The 19,200-nt window shown below is 48.8% G+C and overlaps 1 protein-coding gene across 4 annotated transcripts in view; it reads left to right on the plus strand.

Annotated features, from left to right (window-relative positions):
- Positions 1 to 19,200, plus strand: part of ADCYAP1R1 (ADCYAP receptor type I) — an 857,256-nt gene that overhangs the window by 492,231 nt on the left and 345,825 nt on the right. The window lies entirely within an intron of this gene.

The raw sequence follows: 19,200 nt of genomic DNA on the forward strand, positions 1-19,200 counted from the left end.
GGGAATTGCAATTATTGTAAACAGCCAGGTCATTTTATAAATGAGTGTGCAGTTCTGAAACACAACATAGCTACTGGTAAGACTAAAGAAAGACCACGTCCGCCTAGACAAGAGCAAGTTTCACAGACTCTTCAGCCACAGAATGCACCACAGACAGTTACAGCACCGCAGCCTATTGCTGCAACCCAGCATGTTACATCGCAGATGTACCAGTATGCACAGTCTGAGTATCCAGAGTACCAGCCATATTCATGAAACAGCCTAGAGAGGGAGGTAGGCTTGCCTCTCATCGAGATACCTGTAGATCAAGAAGGTCCCTATGTTCACAGTCAAGTATTAGGGAAAGACAGAAAGTTTTTGATTGATACAGGGGCAAGTAGGACCACAATTAGTCACGCCGAAGTTCCAGGGGCTCCGCTCTCAGGCTCAAGAAATGTTTCCCTTGGATTTTCAGGAAAGCCTATCGTTAATGAGATTTCAAAGCCAGTTACTCTAGAAGTAGGTCCATTGTCCCGTACTACTGATCTGTTACTTACTAAGTCATGTCCAGAAAATCTATTAGGCATTAAAACACTGAAAGAGTTAGGTGCAGTTATATGTTGTTCCCCGGAGGGAATACGTCTGTTCCTACGTGACTTTAAGGGTCACTATGTATTACGAGATTTTGATCCCAGACTGTCTAAGGTTCCGCAGCATTTATGGGCGCAAGGTCCAACTGATGTAGGTTACATGCAAATCACACCCCATCGTGTGACTCTCAAACCAGGTGTAGTGTTACCACGAATCAGACAGTACAGATTGCCACCTGAGGCTGTAGCAGCCTTATCCAAAATTATTGACGAGCTCATGGCTCAAGGAGTAGTTGTAGAAACTGACTCCAACGTATGCAATTCTCCGATCATTCCAGTCATGAAACGTACTGATCCAAATGCACCCCCAGTATATCGATTAGTGATCGACCTACGAGAGCTTAATAAATGTATTATTCCGCAGTACCCAGTTGTCCCAGACATCTCTTCCCTATTGACAGCCATTGATTCCGAAGCCATGTTCTTCACTGTCATAGACCTCAAAAATGCATTTTTCAGTGTTCCCATCCATCCAGACAGCCAGTTCCTTTTCGGATTCTGTTTAAATGGAAGGAGCTATATGTTTACACGAGCTCCTCAAGGTTTCACAGAAAGCCCTAGTATTTACAGTCAGGCACTTAAGAGACAACTAGACAATATTCACATGCCAACTGACACTGCCCTGCTCCAGTATGTCGATGATCTACTGATCACAGCCCGTTCTGAACGTGACTGCGAGCGAGCGTCACTGACGGTTCTGTATTTCCTAGCCGAGATGGGGCACAAGGTATCCCCTTCGAAGCTTCAATTCTTGTCCAGCAAGTGGTCTACTTAGGACACTTACTGTCCAAGAGGGGTAGGCAGTTGACACCAGACCGTATCCAGTTGATAGCGAGTCTTCCTCAGCCCAGGACCCAGAAGGAGGTACGTGCTTTTATCGGCCTCACTTCTTACTGCAGACAATGGATTCCTCAGTATGCATTTCTAGCCAAGCCACTGATACAGTTAACGACACAGGAGGCAGCCGTATCGACTGTCCTCCCTTGGACATCTGAACATACACTTAGTTTCAACGAGTTAAAGAAAGCTTTATGTCAAGCTCCAGTTCTAGCGACACCGAACTACAGTAAGCCTTTTACACTTTTCGTTACTGAACGTGAAGGTACAGCATTATCTGTTCTCACACAAGACCAAGCAGGACAATACAAGCCCTGTGCTTATTTTTCTAGCACACTAGATCCAGTCGCCCAGGCTCTGCCTGTGTGCCTCAAGTCAGTTGCAGCCACAGCACTAGCTATCAGACAAAGTGATTCCATAGTCTTAGGACATACCTTGACAGTACAAGTCCCACACTCCGTGGAAGTTCTTTTAAACCGAACACAAACTCAGCACTTGACAATTGCACGTTTAACAGGTTATGAATTGACACTGTTTCAGCCACACATAGAAATCAGACGCTGCAACGTCCTGAACCCTGCTACACTGTTACCATCAGTTAATTCAAATCCAGCCACATATGATTGCGTGGAAGTAGTCAACATTACGACAAAGCCAAGACAAGATCTGACAGATATTCCGTTACCAGACCCTGACCTGACACTTTATGTGGATGGTTCATGTATGAGAACTGGTACAGGAGAACTAGTAGCCGCGTATGCAGTAACTACTGACACCGAAGTTATTAAGACACACCGCATTGACACCCTGTCCGCTCAAGCAGCAGAGCTAGTTGCTCTGACACAAGCCTGTATACACGCCAAGAACTTGAAAGTTAATGTTTACACAGATTCACGCTACGCATTTGGAGTCGTACACGACTTCGGAGTGCTCTGGCAGGAGAGAGGTTTCATGACTTCTCATGGAACCAAGATTCAGCATGGTCTCCTTATTCAAGCTCTGTTAGATGCCATACACTTACCGACATCTATTGCTATCATGAAGTGCAAAGCACATACGAAAGTTACTGACACTATTTCTCAAGGTAATGATCTAGCAGATCGCACAGCCAAGCTTACAGCACAGACTCCAGACACTCAAGTTAATCTAACACAGACACATACTCCAGATCTGACTACATGTATGACAGTTAAGGACCCCACCCAGGATGTCATAGATATCCAGTTACATGCTACTCCCGATGAAATCAAGAAATGGTCTGAACAAGGAGGGGTCCAGACAGATCAAGGATGGTTAACAAAGGGTAGAACCACATGGTTTCTCCCCGACTCTATGGTTCAAGTCATCATTAATACCGCACATAGTCCAGCACATTTAGGAGAAAAAGCAATGTTAGACAGTATCCAGAACATTTGGTTCAACAAGCATTTACGAGCTGCAGCCAAGCAGAAAGTCCGTACCTGTATGATATGTTGTCAGTTTAATCCAGGTAAAAGTGTCCCGGTGGAACAAGGGGGATTCCAGCCTCCTGACCACCCTTTTGAGGTCCTCCAGATGGATTATATTCAGATGGAGCGATGTCGAGGTTTCAAGTATGTCCTTGTAGTTGTATGCGCTTTGTCCAGATGGACAGAAGCATATCCAGTCCCAGATTACACAGCCGCGACCACTGCCAAGCAGTTGGTTCGTGAGTTTTTCCCTCGATATGGACTCCCTAGAGTCGTATATTCTGATAACGGTCAGCCATTCTCATCTGAGTTGATGAAGCACGTTTCCCTGTTGTTAGGGTACCAGTGGAAGTTTCATTGTGTACGCCATCCTGAAGCAGCCGGTCTAGTCGAGAGACATAACCAGACCCTGAAAATCCGAATCGCCAAAATATGTAAAGATAAGGGTGTGGACTGGCTAGTAGCCCTGCCAGTTGCTTTGTTTTATATGCGCATGGTCGCACATTCCAGATCAGGTCTGTCCCCGTATGAGGTCGTTTTCGGCCGCCCCCCTAACATGTGGGGTACTCCTAGACCCCGAAGTATTACTGATGTTTCATGTAATATGCTGACAGATTACCTAGCTTCCTTGATGTCTGCCCTCAACTCATGTCGTTCACAGGTTGCCGCCACATTTCCAGACAATACCGAGGTGGCACCGCATGAAATCGTTCCAGGTTCGATGGTGCTCGTACGTAACTTCGACAGATCAAGTCCGCTGGAGCCACGTTGGAAGGAGCCCCGTCAGGTCCTCCTCACCACCCGTACAGCTGTGAAATTGGAAGGACGCCGCGGCTGGGTACACCTTTCGCACGTCAAGAAATTCTACGGATTAAAGCCGGTCTCTAAGAACATTTCCCAGGATATCAAGACTTGTCAAAACATTGTTCCTAAGGACTGTCCCGCAAATGACATTGACACAACCCCTCCCCTGTTAGAGAAAACTCCGCAGCAGGAGTATAAACAAAAGCTAAGGTCTAGTAAAATAAGTCAGTCAGTTTGATTGTCTAAGTCCTCCCCTAGGTGAAACGGTTAGACTGTTTCTGACATGTATAAAATAGACTCCCATAGTGAGAGAGTTAGTCAAAACTCAATCCGATGTATCGTTTTTCTAAGTTTCATATTATTCATCAGCATAATGATTTCCTGCACTAGTTACGCATTTTTCCTATGTTTCCCAGTTCCTCATGTAAATAAGCATTCTAATGTTACAGTAGAGCACACGTTTAGTGATCTGCCTCCTCACGAATATTCATACCGCCTCGCTATGCGTAACAATACATTTATCCGCATGTTGCATTATTCACACCAGACCAGCAATGCCACTAATTGTTGGGTGTGTGGTCGACTCCCCCCTTTCCAGACGTCAAAGGGAGTTCTGCCACTCTTTCCTTATCCTTTCTCAAATAATGGTTCGTGTGGAGCATGGTCCACGTTAACGTCATCCTCAACAGATATGTCTTTTCTTAACAGCACATGTTTCCCAGACAAGCAAGGTTTCCCCCACAGAACAGGTTTAGATCTAGAAAATGAAGTGTACAATTTAGGTAACTGTTGGAACTGGCCCTTCTTGCAGGGTCATCCTCAAACTTTTTGCTTCTTCCTCCCTTATTTTTCCTGACCCGTGGCTGTTGGCAATAGGACTCTGCGCACTTTACCACTGCTGATCAGTGCTAAAGTGCATATGCTCTCTATGAAAAGTGTTATTCTGATTGGATATACATGTTTGGCATATTTGTATCACCATGAAGTCCCTAGTAAAGTGCACTGAGTGTGCCAGGGCTGGTGATGACAAATGCTACTAGTGGGCCTGCAGCACTGATTGTGCCACCCACAGGAGTAGCTCTAAAATGGTGTCTCAGGCCTGCCACTGCAGTGCCTATGGGCAGTTTAGAACTGCCATGTCCTCCTGGTCAGTGTCCCCACTGACCAGGCCTAACCCTTCCCTTTTTGTGCACATCAGTCACCCCTATGGAAGGCCCAAGGTACCCCCCTGGGCAGGGTGCAGTGTATGTAAAAGGTAGAGCATGTACTGGTGCAGGTAACATGTTCTGGTAGTGAATTACAGCCATTTTCGTTTTTCACTATTGTAAGGCTATCTTGCTCCATAGATTAACATGGGGGATGCTGGCTACAGTGGTTAACAGCATTTCTTCCCATAGGAACAAGATAGGACATAAGTATCTAGTATCCCTGAACTCAGAATTTAATAACACATCTTTTAGGAAAGGTTGTTTTTAAATCCTGTGTTTGAGAACAGCACTTTTAGAAAGTTGCTGTTCTCTTGTCTGAACCTTCTGTGTGCCTGGGCCTGTTTGTGTATTGACTGTCTGGTTTGTGAGTGACAGGGGCTGGGGAACTCCCCGGCAGGATGGATGAGTCAGCACTAGGCTGAATGACTTGAGTGGTGGGAGGAGTTAGCACCTGGGCTGAATAGGGCTGTGCCTGCCTTCCACAATGCTGGCTCCACCCCCCTGCTGGGCGGCTGAGGACCCTGCCCCTCACTCTGAAAGGAAAGATGCAGCCACCAAAACAAAGTGCTCAGGATCCACCCAGAACTGGTTCAGACCGGGCACAGGGCCCACATGCACCAAGAGAACAAAGACTTTAGGGGTATAAGTACAGGACCCCTGACAACAGAAAATTAGATCATCCTGGAAATCAAGAAGGAACCTCTGCCAAGGAGAAAGCTGACCCTGAAGAAGGAAGATTGTCTTGCTGTTGCTCTGCTGGACTGACCTGCTGTTGCTTTGCTGCCAAGGAGAGGGGAAGGACTTTGCTGTGAGCTGTGTCCCCTGTCTTGAAAGGAATCTCCAAGGGCCTGAGAAGAGCTGGCTCCCTGTTTTGAAGTCCCAGGAACAAAAGGACTTCACCCCCAGCTTCCCTGAACTCTGCTGAGTGAGTTCTGTCCCTCCTAGAGTGCTTGATCCAGTTGTGGGGCCTCTGGAGGTTGGACCTGTGCTGGGAAGCTTAAGACTAAAGCTTGAGAGACTTTTGAAATTGAAAAGTGTCGCATCGCTCGCTTGCGGAGCGCATCCCCGACAGTGCGAGAAGTTTCCCGCCGCTACGGAGGTCGAGATCGTCGCAGCGCCTGACGCAGCTGCCAGAGACGTCGCATCCTCCTTTTGCGGGACGCACCAGACCGGTGCGGGAGAATCGAACATCGCTGCGAGTATCGTCGCAGAGCCTGTCGTCGCTGGGTGAGAACGCCGCACCGCTTGCTTGCGGACCGCATCACGTCGCTGCGAGTGTCGTCGCAGAATCATCACATCGAGGAGCTGCGAGAGAAAGGATCGCCGCTGGACCGCGCATCGTCGCCCCGGAGATCGTCGCAGCACCTACGAGATCGTCGCATCGTGCCTTTGCGAGAACAGACTTCCTACGGAACCTACGCACCGGAATCCATACAAGTGGCCTTCCTCCCCATACAGACCGGATTCGTCGCAACACGCCCGCTGCTGCAGCGGGGCTGTCGCATCGCCTCCCCAGGGTCTCAGGAGCAACGCATCGCTTGTTTTCCACCGCACCAGCTTCTGCTTTTGGAACTTTGTTGCAACTAAAGGTACTGTGAGTAAACGTGACGCAACTGTGAACTTTTCACGCAACGGTGGTTTATTTTTACCGCAACTTGAAGAACTTTAACGCAACCTTAAGAACTCTTTGAAACCATATTCTTGAACCGTGTATGTTGGATTTTTATCGTTTTGGTCTTGTGTAGTTTTAGAATAAATACCTTTATTTTTCTAAACTGTTGTGGAATCAGTATGTGGTGTTTTCACTGTGTTACTGTGAGTGTTGGTACAAATACTTTACGCATTGCCTCTGATTAGCCTAGACTGCTCAGGCCAAGCTACCTAGAGGGCGAGCAGGGGTTATCTCAGAGAGTTATCTCCTTGTCCTGACTAGAAGCAAGGGTCCCTATTTGGACAGTGGTACCTACCTCTGCCAACTAGAGACCCCCAGATCTAACATTGGTGGTCAGGCGGTGGGATTTGAACTTGTATTTGTACTTGACCCACAGTAATTGGTGTACATCACTAGTGAGTGCAGACCACTACGCCACCGCATACTACTGGTTTTTGGTTTTGATTTTTCTATTTTTGAGTAACTCTTCAACACATCATGTCTGTGCATGGGAAGGCACCCAGTAAAGAGGCAGAAGTAGAGATGGAGTTTGCCATTGGAGATTTGTATTCATACAAAGTTGAGCAACTTAGGAAATTCTGCCTTGAGTTTGAGTGCCCCATAAAAAGCGCCTACAGAAAGGAGGAGCTGCAGAAAATCTTGATGGCCCATTGGGAGGCACAAGAGGGAGAAGATGATGTGGATGTAGAAAATGGTTTTCAAATCAAAGATCTGCCAGTGGGCAGAGTAGGCTCAGGAGCTGGCAGCCACCACTCCGGTAGGGGCCTCACCCCAGAAGAGTTACAAGAAAATCAGAGAGTAAGAGAATATGAATTGGAAGTCATGAAAATGAGAATGCAAATGAAGCAATTTGAAATGGATAAAGAGAGAGAAAGGGCGGCGGAGGAGAGCAAAAATGCCCGTGCCCTGGAAGAATTGAAATTGACCTTGGTCCATGAATTAAGAATGAGGAAGCTTGAGTTGGAGCTCAAGAGGCGTGAGGCCATGAGGGTCTCAGCTGAAGAAGAAACATGGGTAGCTCAAGAGGTGAGCTTTGCTGAGTTGGAGGTGGAGTCCAGCTCAGATGGTGGCAGCATGATTATGATTTCTAGTGTGGAAAGAAAGGTACAAACACCCAGAGATGTGGCGCCTGACTTGAGGGAGGGGGTCGACATACACCGGGGGGTTCAGGTTTATGATGTAGTTCCAGTGGAGTGCAGTGTCCCTGAAATAGATTGGGGGACTGGCACAGGGGACCATATTCCTAGTGGAGGGAGGGACACTCTACTGACTCTAGATGAGAGGTACAGGGAGAGGGGTTCCCCCATGGTAGAAACCTTGGTGTGTGTGTGTGAAGACCAGCCAGAAGAGTGTGGGTTGTGTGACAGAGACAGTCAGATACTGTCTTGCCAGTCTCAGGAGAGTGGTGTGGGGTACTTGTGTGAGGCACTGGAGGGTGAGGTAAAGGGTAGCGTGGTTAACAACTGTGGGGGGCTGTGTGATTCATTTGTTGGAGAGCATATTTTAAGTCCCTGTTTTCCAGAGCTATGCCAACACCCGGTGGAGTGTGAGTTCTCTGATCCCAGAGAGCTTGCGTTGGAGGCAGACCTCTTGGTGAATTCCAGAGAGTCTGAAGAGGCATTGGGGAGTGATCCCAAAAGGAGTGGCTTAGATATCTTCCAGACCTGTGAGGTGGAAGAGGTTCAGTGTAGCCCAGTTAGGTCCCAGTGTAGTGGGAGGGGTGTAGGGGCTCATGTCCGGACTCAGCGGAGAAGGAATGAGTGTGGGACGGTGTGTCCCATGGTGCCCGAAACCCAGTCTCAGGGCCTGGAGGGTTCCTTAAGGGAACACCAGGTTGGGGACCTAGACTGTACTTGCAGGCCATTTGAGGAGGATCTCCTAGTGTCTGGCGAACGGGGAGTGCCTGTAACCAGGCCTCCATCAGTTCTGGTATCTGGCAGTGCCGCTCCATTTGGGAGGGTACCCAAGTCCAGACTGAGGGGTGAGAGGGGGAAGGAGTCCCCAGTGGGAGAACCAGTGGGTCAGGGACCAGTCGGAAGGGCTGAGTCCCCAGTGAGTGACCATGGTGACCTCACTTCTGTCCTGGGGGATCTTCCCGCGCTGTCAGGTGGACAGGGGTCGGGAGATCTGCGCCAGGCAGACTGTCACAGGACACATGAGTTGTGTATCACCCTCAAGGGGGTACTATGTAAGTCCCCAGAAGTCCTGGCGTGCCAGGCAAATGCACAACTGCAGGTTTTGGTCCCTGGGTGGGGATACCAGGTTCAGGTGTTGTCTGACCTGGAGGCTTTGGAGCCTAGGTTTGAGGGCCAGGCCCGGGGTATCCCCCCTGACCTGGAATACCAGTTGCAGGATAGCACCCCTGAACTGGTGGATGAATGGTGCGGGACACCTGCCACAGGTGCCTTGGCTATTCTAGAAGGGGGTACCGCTCCAGGTGGGAGGGTACAGAGCCCCAAGGAAGAGGAGGACCGGGTGTGGAGAAGCCCACCTCAGCCTCCTGTCCAGCCGCCGGATACAGGTCCGGGACTGGTGGGTCAGTGCCAGGATGTTAGACCTGACTTGACAAGAGAGGGAGTGGACAAAGGGTGCCAAGCACCTGGGGCTACTGCCCCCCACCCTCTGATGCCACAGGGGTTTGAGAGCCATGAGAGGCATGAGGCCTGGGTCTCATCCCTGATCACTGTTGGTGGTCACTGTGGCTTGCTGTCGGTCTGTTGGGACACACCTGTGGGGAAATTAAGGTTAGGTGCTGCACAGGTGGTGTCCACAGGTGAGGAGAAGGGTTCCACATGGATTGGCATGGTGGACCCTGAGAGTATGGATAGAGTGATTCAACTGGGTTTAGGATGGCGTAGAACAGGACTGCCCTGCTGTGTGGGCCAGTTTCCGTGTTCTATCGCCTTAAGCAGGGAATACCATCGAGGTATCGTTTGGTCTACCCTGGCTTTAGGCTGGAAGGGGGTTGTGTTGGAACTGGCCCTTCTTGCAGGGTCATCCTCAAACTTTTTGCTTCTTCCTCCCTTATTTTTCCTGACCCGTGGCTGTTGGCAATAGGACTCTGCGCACTTTACCACTGCTGATCAGTGCTAAAGTGCATATGCTCTCTATGAAAAGTGTTATTCTGATTGGATATACATGTTTGGCATATTTGTATCACCATGAAGTCCCTAGTAAAGTGCACTGAGTGTGCCAGGGCTGGTGATGACAAATGCTACTAGTGGGCCTGCAGCACTGATTGTGCCACCCACAGGAGTAGCTCTAAAATGGTGTCTCAGGCCTGCCACTGCAGTGCCTATGGGCAGTTTAGAACTGCCATGTCCTCCTGGTCAGTGTCCCCACTGACCAGGCCTAACCCTTCCCTTTTTGTGCACATCAGTCACCCCTATGGAAGGCCCAAGGTACCCCCCTGGGCAGGGTGCAGTGTATGTAAAAGGTAGAGCATGTACTGGTGCAGGTAACATGTTCTGGTAGTGAATTACAGCCATTTTCGTTTTTCACTATTGTAAGGCTATCTTGCTCCATAGATTAACATGGGGGATGCTGGCTACAGTGGTTAACAGCATTTCTTCCCATAGGAACAAGATAGGACATAAGTATCTAGTATCCCTGAACTCAGAATTTAATAACACATCTTTTAGGAAAGGTTGTTTTTAAATCCTGTGTTTGAGAACAGCACTTTTAGAAAGTTGCTGTTCTCTTGTCTGAACCTTCTGTGTGCCTGGGCCTGTTTGTGTATTGACTGTCTGGTTTGTGAGTGACAGGGGCTGGGGAACTCCCCGGCAGGATGGATGAGTCAGCACTAGGCTGAATGACTTGAGTGGTGGGAGGAGTTAGCACCTGGGCTGAATAGGGCTGTGCCTGCCTTCCACAATGCTGGCTCCACCCCCCTGCTGGGCGGCTGAGGACCCTGCCCCTCACTCTGAAAGGAAAGATGCAGCCACCAAAACAAAGTGCTCAGGATCCACCCAGAACTGGTTCAGACCGGGCACAGGGCCCACATGCACCAAGAGAACAAAGACTTTAGGGGTATAAGTACAGGACCCCTGACAACAGAAAATTAGATCATCCTGGAAATCAAGAAGGAACCTCTGCCAAGGAGAAAGCTGACCCTGAAGAAGGAAGATTGTCTTGCTGTTGCTCTGCTGGACTGACCTGCTGTTGCTTTGCTGCCAAGGAGAGGGGAAGGACTTTGCTGTGAGCTGTGTCCCCTGTCTTGAAAGGAATCTCCAAGGGCCTGAGAAGAGCTGGCTCCCTGTTTTGAAGTCCCAGGAACAAAAGGACTTCACCCCCAGCTTCCCTGAACTCTGCTGAGTGAGTTCTGTCCCTCCTAGAGTGCTTGATCCAGTTGTGGGGCCTCTGGAGGTTGGACCTGTGCTGGGAAGCTTAAGACTAAAGCTTGAGAGACTTTTGAAATTGAAAAGTGTCGCATCGCTCGCTTGCGGAGCGCATCCCCGACAGTGCGAGAAGTTTCCCGCCGCTACGGAGGTCGAGATCGTCGCAGCGCCTGACGCAGCTGCCAGAGACGTCGCATCCTCCTTTTGCGGGACGCACCAGACCGGTGCGGGAGAATCGAACATCGCTGCGAGTATCGTCGCAGAGCCTGTCGTCGCTGGGTGAGAACGCCGCACCGCTTGCTTGCGGACCGCATCACGTCGCTGCGAGTGTCGTCGCAGAATCATCACATCGAGGAGCTGCGAGAGAAAGGATCGCCGCTGGACCGCGCATCGTCGCCCCGGAGATCGTCGCAGCACCTACGAGATCGTCGCATCGTGCCTTTGCGAGAACAGACTTCCTACGGAACCTACGCACCGGAATCCATACAAGTGGCCTTCCTCCCCATACAGACCGGATTCGTCGCAACACGCCCGCTGCTGCAGCGGGGCTGTCGCATCGCCTCCCCAGGGTCTCAGGAGCAACGCATCGCTTGTTTTCCACCGCACCAGCTTCTGCTTTTGGAACTTTGTTGCAACTAAAGGTACTGTGAGTAAACGTGACGCAACTGTGAACTTTTCACGCAACGGTGGTTTATTTTTACCGCAACTTGAAGAACTTTAACGCAACCTTAAGAACTCTTTGAAACCATATTCTTGAACCGTGTATGTTGGATTTTTATCGTTTTGGTCTTGTGTAGTTTTAGAATAAATACCTTTATTTTTCTAAACTGTTGTGGAATCAGTATGTGGTGTTTTCACTGTGTTACTGTGAGTGTTGGTACAAATACTTTACGCATTGCCTCTGATTAGCCTAGACTGCTCAGGCCAAGCTACCTAGAGGGCGAGCAGGGGTTATCTCAGAGAGTTATCTCCTTGTCCTGACTAGAAGCAAGGGTCCCTATTTGGACAGTGGTACCTACCTCTGCCAACTAGAGACCCCCAGATCTAACAGTAACTATTCGTCGAATTTTATGGTCCTGAATGTTCAGTCTGATACTACTCCAGACTCACCTGCTATTTCAGTATTACCAGTCAAAGGCGAATTATGTGTCCGTAATTATGGTTCTGTACACGTAGGACATAGTGATTGTACTACTATTATCCAGTATAGTGACAGTGGGAAATCTATTTTTAAAGCTTCACGTCATTCTTATTTTGTTTGTGGTCAAACTGCATATGTTCGTCTGCCCCTCGATTGGGAGGGAACCTGTTACATTGCCTTCCTACTGCCACCTGTTTTCCTAGCCCCACCTGACTACCATAGGAATTCCTACCTAGTACATACTAGACACAAGAGAAATCTCCCGATTGTCGATTATACTGAAACTGCTGCAGAGCAATTCATTGATATTGATAAAGGTGTTTTCCCTTATTTAGGCACAGTTGTAAATAGTAAGCTAATCCGTAGGTTAACAAGAACCCTTGAAGCTGTAGTAGATGAGACTGCCTCCGCTCTAGGTAACTTAACCGAAGAGCAATCCTTTATGAGAATTGTTGTGCTCCAGAATCGTCTCGTCCTTGACGTCATACTGGCCGATAGGGGCGGGGCCTGTAGACTCATCGGATCTAGTTGCTGCATTTTCATTCCAAATAACGCGCCGTCTGTTTAGTCAGCTATAACCAGACTCCATAAAATTGCCCATCTGTTACACCAAGATCCAGGCACCTGGACATGGTCCGGTTGGTTCTGGAATATAATTTCCGCATGGGGATGGAAAGTCCTGTCCTTTCTAGGTATCGCAGTAGCGATCATATTCAGCTGCTGCCTCTGTATACAATGTGGCCCTGCGATTTGCGGCATTTGTGCTACCTCTTGTATTCCTAGTCCCAAGCCCCGTTCTAAATCTCGTTCCAAGACAATTCGAGATGAACAAATGGTACTGTATGAAATGATAGATGGTATCATGAATATTAATGTTTCCTGATGGAAACGTAGTGACAAGGAGGGAATGTGGAAAAGTAAATTTTGCCATGTTCTGTGTCACTACGTGTCATCCATCATATGTTATGTGTGCATGATCAATATGCATATGTTATTCTCCATGTCCGATTCAAGACGCGATTATAGTTGTGTCCACCTCTGGTATGTCATTTCCCAGTCCTCATGAGTAATATGAGTATCAGGCCTATGTAAAGCTACGTTGCCACGTTTCTCAGTGTGCACGTTATTCCATTATAAAGTCCCCGTTTCTAGGCCTCAACAGGGCCCGGACATCAGATTCAGCTCCTGTCTCCTGAACCCTCGCTGAGGAGCGATCCAGCCCCCACCTGTATCCTCGACCTTTCACTTACTTCCTGCCTCGCAGTGCCCGGTGCAGCTTGGCTCTGCCTCTGAGTCTGCCAAGAGCATGTTATGATTCCAGCTATCAGTTTAGTCCTCCTTCTCTGCATTCCTAAGCTACTGAACTGCATCAATAGTTTCCGTCATTGTCTAGCCTTCACGTCTCCACGTTAGAGAAATACTGTATTTAATGGTCATTTAATATTCTTCATCATGCACTACATGTAGAATAAATGCATGCTTCAGTCTTAGAGTCAGTTAGCTTTTCCCCTCATGACTTCTAGTTTGTATCAACATGTTCCCTAAACATTAGATACCAGATAGGGTTTAGGTACATGTCGCTCCGACCCTCCAGACTTCAGTCTCTGCTCCTAGCACAGAGTTCATAGCCCCCAGCTTCTCCTCGTAACACGTCATTACCAGTTTGCGCGCACCACCAGGTTAGAGGTCCCGGCTCCTTAGGCAGCCCCCTCCTATGTTTCCGCCCATTCATGACATATTCTGTTACGTTTGCATCACATGTCTGAGTTACACCTTCTTTTTACCCTTATCTTTCGCGACTGCTACGCATCACCGCTTCTGCTCCACCCACTGCTACGCCTACTGCAATGTAATGCTATGTGTTTGCGTTATGTATATATGCTCATGTATTGTTATTAAAAGCCAGCGCGCTCATCCCAGACCCAGCCCCAGCAGCTGCTGGGCCCTGTCATCCTATTCCTATGCAGGTTGTCCTGTTCCTGTCCTTATGCTGTATTAAACCTGCAAAACTCCTACTACCTCGAATCTTGACTCTTATTTATTGAGCTATCTGTTATGATATATGTCTAGTCAAAAATAGGGTATTGTTTATTTATTTACCACACTAGGGTGCAAAAGGCAGAGAGACCCTCCGTGGCAACCACCATTTTAAACCAGTAGGCAATCATGCCCTTGTCCTCCACCCCTTCCGGCAGCACAACCACCCTAATATTATTCAGCTGGTTGTGCCCCTCAGCAATCTCTGCCCTGTGTTCAAGCATTTGAACTCTATCTGAGAGCTCTGTGATTTGAAGTGATAGCGTAAGCTGTGCAGGGTGGAGATCAGCAAGCGAGGACTCTGCCACCTTTAACCTCTCAGCACGTTTGTGATGCTCAGTCTTAAGTAGCACATCCCCACAGACATTGTACTGATGTCCTGGTGGAAGGTGGCTTTAGTATCGGCGATGGCTTCAAGTATTTTAGTTAGTTGTAGTTGCACTGGATTCTCTGTGGACACCTGTCCCTGCCTCTCCTTCCTCTGTTCAAGGGCAACCTCCTCTTGATTGGGCGGCGCCCCCGTCATGCCCTGGTTCTGCCCATTCTTGCGAGCTGAGGCTATCAAGAAAAGGACAATAGGGCACCAGTAAATATTGGGTACACATCCAGGAAATGCCCCAGCAAGGCTTCACATCAAATGAGCTAGAGCAACTTTGAGCGGAGGGCAACGCCAGGTGAAGGAGCGCCACCTCTGCCCATTGGGCTCCAAAGTCATCCAACGCAGGGTTGGGCAATCACCTTCACCTCTTGGCTTTATGTAGTCCACACTATCACTCACAGCCATGCGTTGGCCACAAATCTCATGGGCCAGATGACACTCAGCCAGAGCCAAAGTCTCAGTTCAGAAAGGTGGGGGAGGGAAACCAGGACAACACTTGTCCCCCTCCCTGGCAGGGAGAGTCACCAGTTCAATCACTGGTCCCCAAGCATCTGCTTCCACAGGGGATCCCTCCTCATGCCTCCCCTGTGATCTAATGCCCATCTCACCGGAGTCCCTGTGGGGCACGCTTTGCTTGTTCGCCTCCTAATAAGTGTTGTCCTTGTTACTTTTGGTCCCTGTCTGCTCCGTTAATTTAAATCATGCTGATCTACACATCGGCTGAGCTACTTGCCTTACGCCTCCCTCGAGGCTATTGTTCCCATATTTTCCCTGGTGGTCGGAAATTAAGAAAAGGCTGTCCGTCATGTGGTTGGCGGTTTCCGGCTGTAGACGGTACCGTCCATGACAATACATTCGCCCCTTTTCAATGTCTTCTCCTTAACACCAGGTCTGTAAATTGTCACTCTCTCGATATATGGAATTTGTTGTATAATTCCAATATTACGTGTCTATTTTTGACTGAGACCTGGTTAGGTGAGTGTTCCGCACCGGACTTGGCCAATGCTATCCCTCCGAATTATAACATCTTTAGGAGGGATAGAACATTGGGCCGAGGAGGTGGAGTAGCTCTTATCGTGAAAAAGAGTATTTCTTGCTCCACCTTTCCGGTGGAGAACATCCAGGGATGTGAAGCCATTGGCTTCACCGTACATCTTTCCCCTCTCCAGGCCTGTACCGGGATACTCTTGTATAGAACCCCTGGTTCGACGGGACCTTTCTTTGACGAATTGCAAGTAGCTCTATCAGTCCCTCGTCTTAGGTCTGATCATTGCATTTTTCTTGGAGATCTCAATGTCCATATGGACAATAGCTGTGACCCTGATGCTACCAAACTTCTTGATATTATGGCCTCGTTAGGGCTATCCCCGTTCGTGAAAGGACCAACTCATAACAAAGGCCATACCTTAGATCAGGTATTTTCAACGAGACCCATTTTTGTTGGTTCTTTACAGCCAGTACTTTGGTCTGATCATTTTTTAATTCCCTTCTCCTTGCCTGTCACTGCCCTCATTCGGGAGAGAGAAGTAATAGAGGCCACGCGGACCTTACGCCCGTTTCATCTTCTCTCCGGGGATATGTTATCGGAGGCTCTCATCACTTCTCCTTACCCCCTTCTGGGAAGTTTGGAAGAGAATCTTGCTCTCCTCCAAAAATGGCTTCTAGCCAGATTTGAGACTCTAATCCCCGCAAAGAAATCTAAATCAGGAGAGCGCAGAGCGTCGGCCCCGTGGTTTTCTCCTCGGTTGAGGATACAACGACAGGAATGTAAAAGGGCTGAGAGGGTCTGGAGACGGGCTTATGATCCAATTGAGAAATCGAAATTTCAAGCAGCACTAAAAGCCTACCATCGATCAATTTGGGATGAAAAAAAGGCCTATTTTGAACATCGTATTGATGAGGCTGATAATATCTGCAAAGAAATTTTTAAAGTGGTTCAGGATTTTACTTCTCCTGCCGTTTGTACTCCTAGTCATACCCACACGGACTCTTGGATACAACAATTAGACACCTTTTTTGTCAGTAAGATCACAGCTATTCAAGCCTCTCTCTCCGGCCCTCAATCGAAATCGAGCCATTCAACGCCACCATCTTTTATGGAAGGCCATGGCCCTTTCCTCTTCGAATTCCCTTATATTGATCTCAATACATCCTTGGAGCTTTTGTCAGGCTTGAAATCTGGTTCTCCTCTGGACCCATGTCCGGCCAAATATCTGGGGAAAGTGGCATCTGCCATTAATATTTTGGTGAACCCCCTGCTGAACACTTCCCTGTCTACTGGGGAGGTGCCTCTGGCATGGAAGCGTGCCATGATTTTACCACTACTCAAGAAACCTATCTTGGACCCCCTCATCCATGCCAATTACAGGCCAATCTCCCTTCTCCCTGCTCTGGCGAAAGTGGCCGAGAGATACGTGCACAGGATAATTTCCAGTTTCATCGAAGGAAACGACCTGTTGCACGCCTCGCAATCCGGTTTCCGTGCTAATTTTAGCACGGAGTCGGCTTTGCTTGAGGTCACTGATGCCATCAGGGAAGTACTCGACTCTGGGGGAAAGGCCCTGTTAGTCATGCTTGACTTGTCGGCGGCTTTCGACACCGTTCCTCACGAAGGCCTCCTTGTAAGACTCTGGGAATGTGGCCTTCGCGGAACGGTGTGGAACTGGCTTAAATCCTTTCTGTCCGACCGCCAACAAACGATCTGGGCGCCGCCTTTTTCCGCTGATATGGCTCCGCTAGAGGTGGGAGTCCCTCAGGGCTCCATCCTTAGCCCTATGCTATTTAACATCTTTATGGCCCCTCTGGCGGAAGTCGCGGAATCATTTGGTGCCCAGATCGTGTCATACGCTGATGACACCCAGCTCCTGTTCACATGCGATAGGGGCGGGTCATTCAATGGCATACAGATCAGGGATTGCCTTGGTGCGGTGTTTGAGTGGTTCAGATGTCATGGCCTAAAATGTAACTCAGCTAAGTCTGAGCTCCTTTTTTTCGGCTGCGCCCCGTAACCCAATTGGAAATCTTGGTGGCCACAAGACATGTTTCCCCCTGACAAGGTGTCCCTCAAGGCCAAGAATTTGGGAGTGATAGTAGATTGTGAACTATCTTTTGGGCCTCACATCTCGTCTCTTTCAGGGAAATGCTTTGGCATTCTACGGATGTTGAGGAAATTTCTTCCTCTTCTATCACTTAACCACAGGAAAACAGTTGTTCAGGCATTGGTCGGTTCACGACTGGACTACGCAAACGCTCTTTTTTTGGGGCTACCGAAATATCTTATGACCCGTCTGCAAGTAGTCCAGAATTCGGCAGCCCGTACCATCTTTGGACTCCCGAGGAGAGCTGGTGCCTCTGCTTTACTGAACACCTTACACTGGCTACCTATCTCCAAGCGAATTCTTTTCAAATGCCTGACTATGGCCTTCAAGGCCTTACATGGTATTGGCCCCAAGTATATTGGGAAACGTCTTTCCCGGTATACACCGAGCAGGACCCTGAGGTCATCGGGTCTGTCCATGATGACAGTCCCTGCAATTCGACGGGCAAGATTGGGAGGCCGGTCTTTCCGCCATTTAACACCTAAGGCTTGGAACGATTTACCACTGTCCCTGAGACAGGCCCCCTGTCTTCTTGCTTTTAGAAAGGACCTGAAAACTTGGCTCTTCACGAAATAGATCTCTGTCTTTTTTCTGCTTTTCTCTGTTGTGTGGCTGCTTTTATGCTGATATTCTTCGCCAAAGCGCCGGGATGCTCTTTGGAGTTGCTGTGCGCTATAGAAGAAATAAATTAACATAACATAACATAACCATCTCTAAAGAAGCCTGTGCAGTTCGAGGGTCTGCCACCAAGCCCAGATGGGGGCTCCCAGTTCCACATCCAGTCGCAGGCCAGCAGAGCCTCTCCCCTCTCCGCTATGTACTCTCAGGCAAGCCGGCTCCTCTGCTCATTGGTCGGCCACTCTCCTCGCTTCTGCAGCATCGGGCTGGGTTGGACACTCATCTCACCTCTGCGGTGCCGCCCAGCTGTGTCCTAGCTGCACTGCCCTGTTGCAAGTCACCCAGGTACCAGAGGCCCAGCAGATCAGTCACCCGAGCCACCATCTTGTCAGTGTTAGCCCACTACACAGCACCGGCAGCTATGGCAATCAGGCTCTTCAGGAAGCTCCAGTCCTGCCCTCTCATGACACAGTGCTCACCCCAATCGGGCAGGCACTCCACATGCCAAGGCGCTTAGTTTGGGCTCGGATAAAACAGGATAGCAAATGGGCCGGCGCAGAGCATCAGGCTCACGCATCCGCCATCTTTTGCTGCCAAGCCGTGCTCCCATGATCTCTGCCTTTTGATCATTTTCTAAAGCAGTGGCACATTTAGGTCTGAGTTTACTAACACTTTGCCTCAGGTGTACATCATAACCGTGACACACTCCGGTGCTAAGAGTAGAATTGGGATTTGGTAAAGTAACACAAATCAGCGATATGTGCTACTTTCTACTAAAGGGGCCTACCAAGGGTATTCCCATGTTACCCCACATTTTTTTGACACAATGCCCTATGTACTGAAAAAGGTTACCAGGGCTTTGCACCAAAATATTTCCATTTCCTTGATGCAGGCATCACATTGAGGAAACATTTCCAACTTGACAGTTGTGAAGTACATGGTTATGTGCTGTATGGCACAGCACACATACAAACTTGAAAACGTTTTAAACT

The sequence above is a fragment of the Lissotriton helveticus genome, chromosome 10 (assembly GCF_964261635.1).
Source record: "Lissotriton helveticus chromosome 10, aLisHel1.1, whole genome shotgun sequence".
Classification (NCBI taxonomy): domain Eukaryota; kingdom Metazoa; phylum Chordata; class Amphibia; order Caudata; family Salamandridae; genus Lissotriton; species Lissotriton helveticus.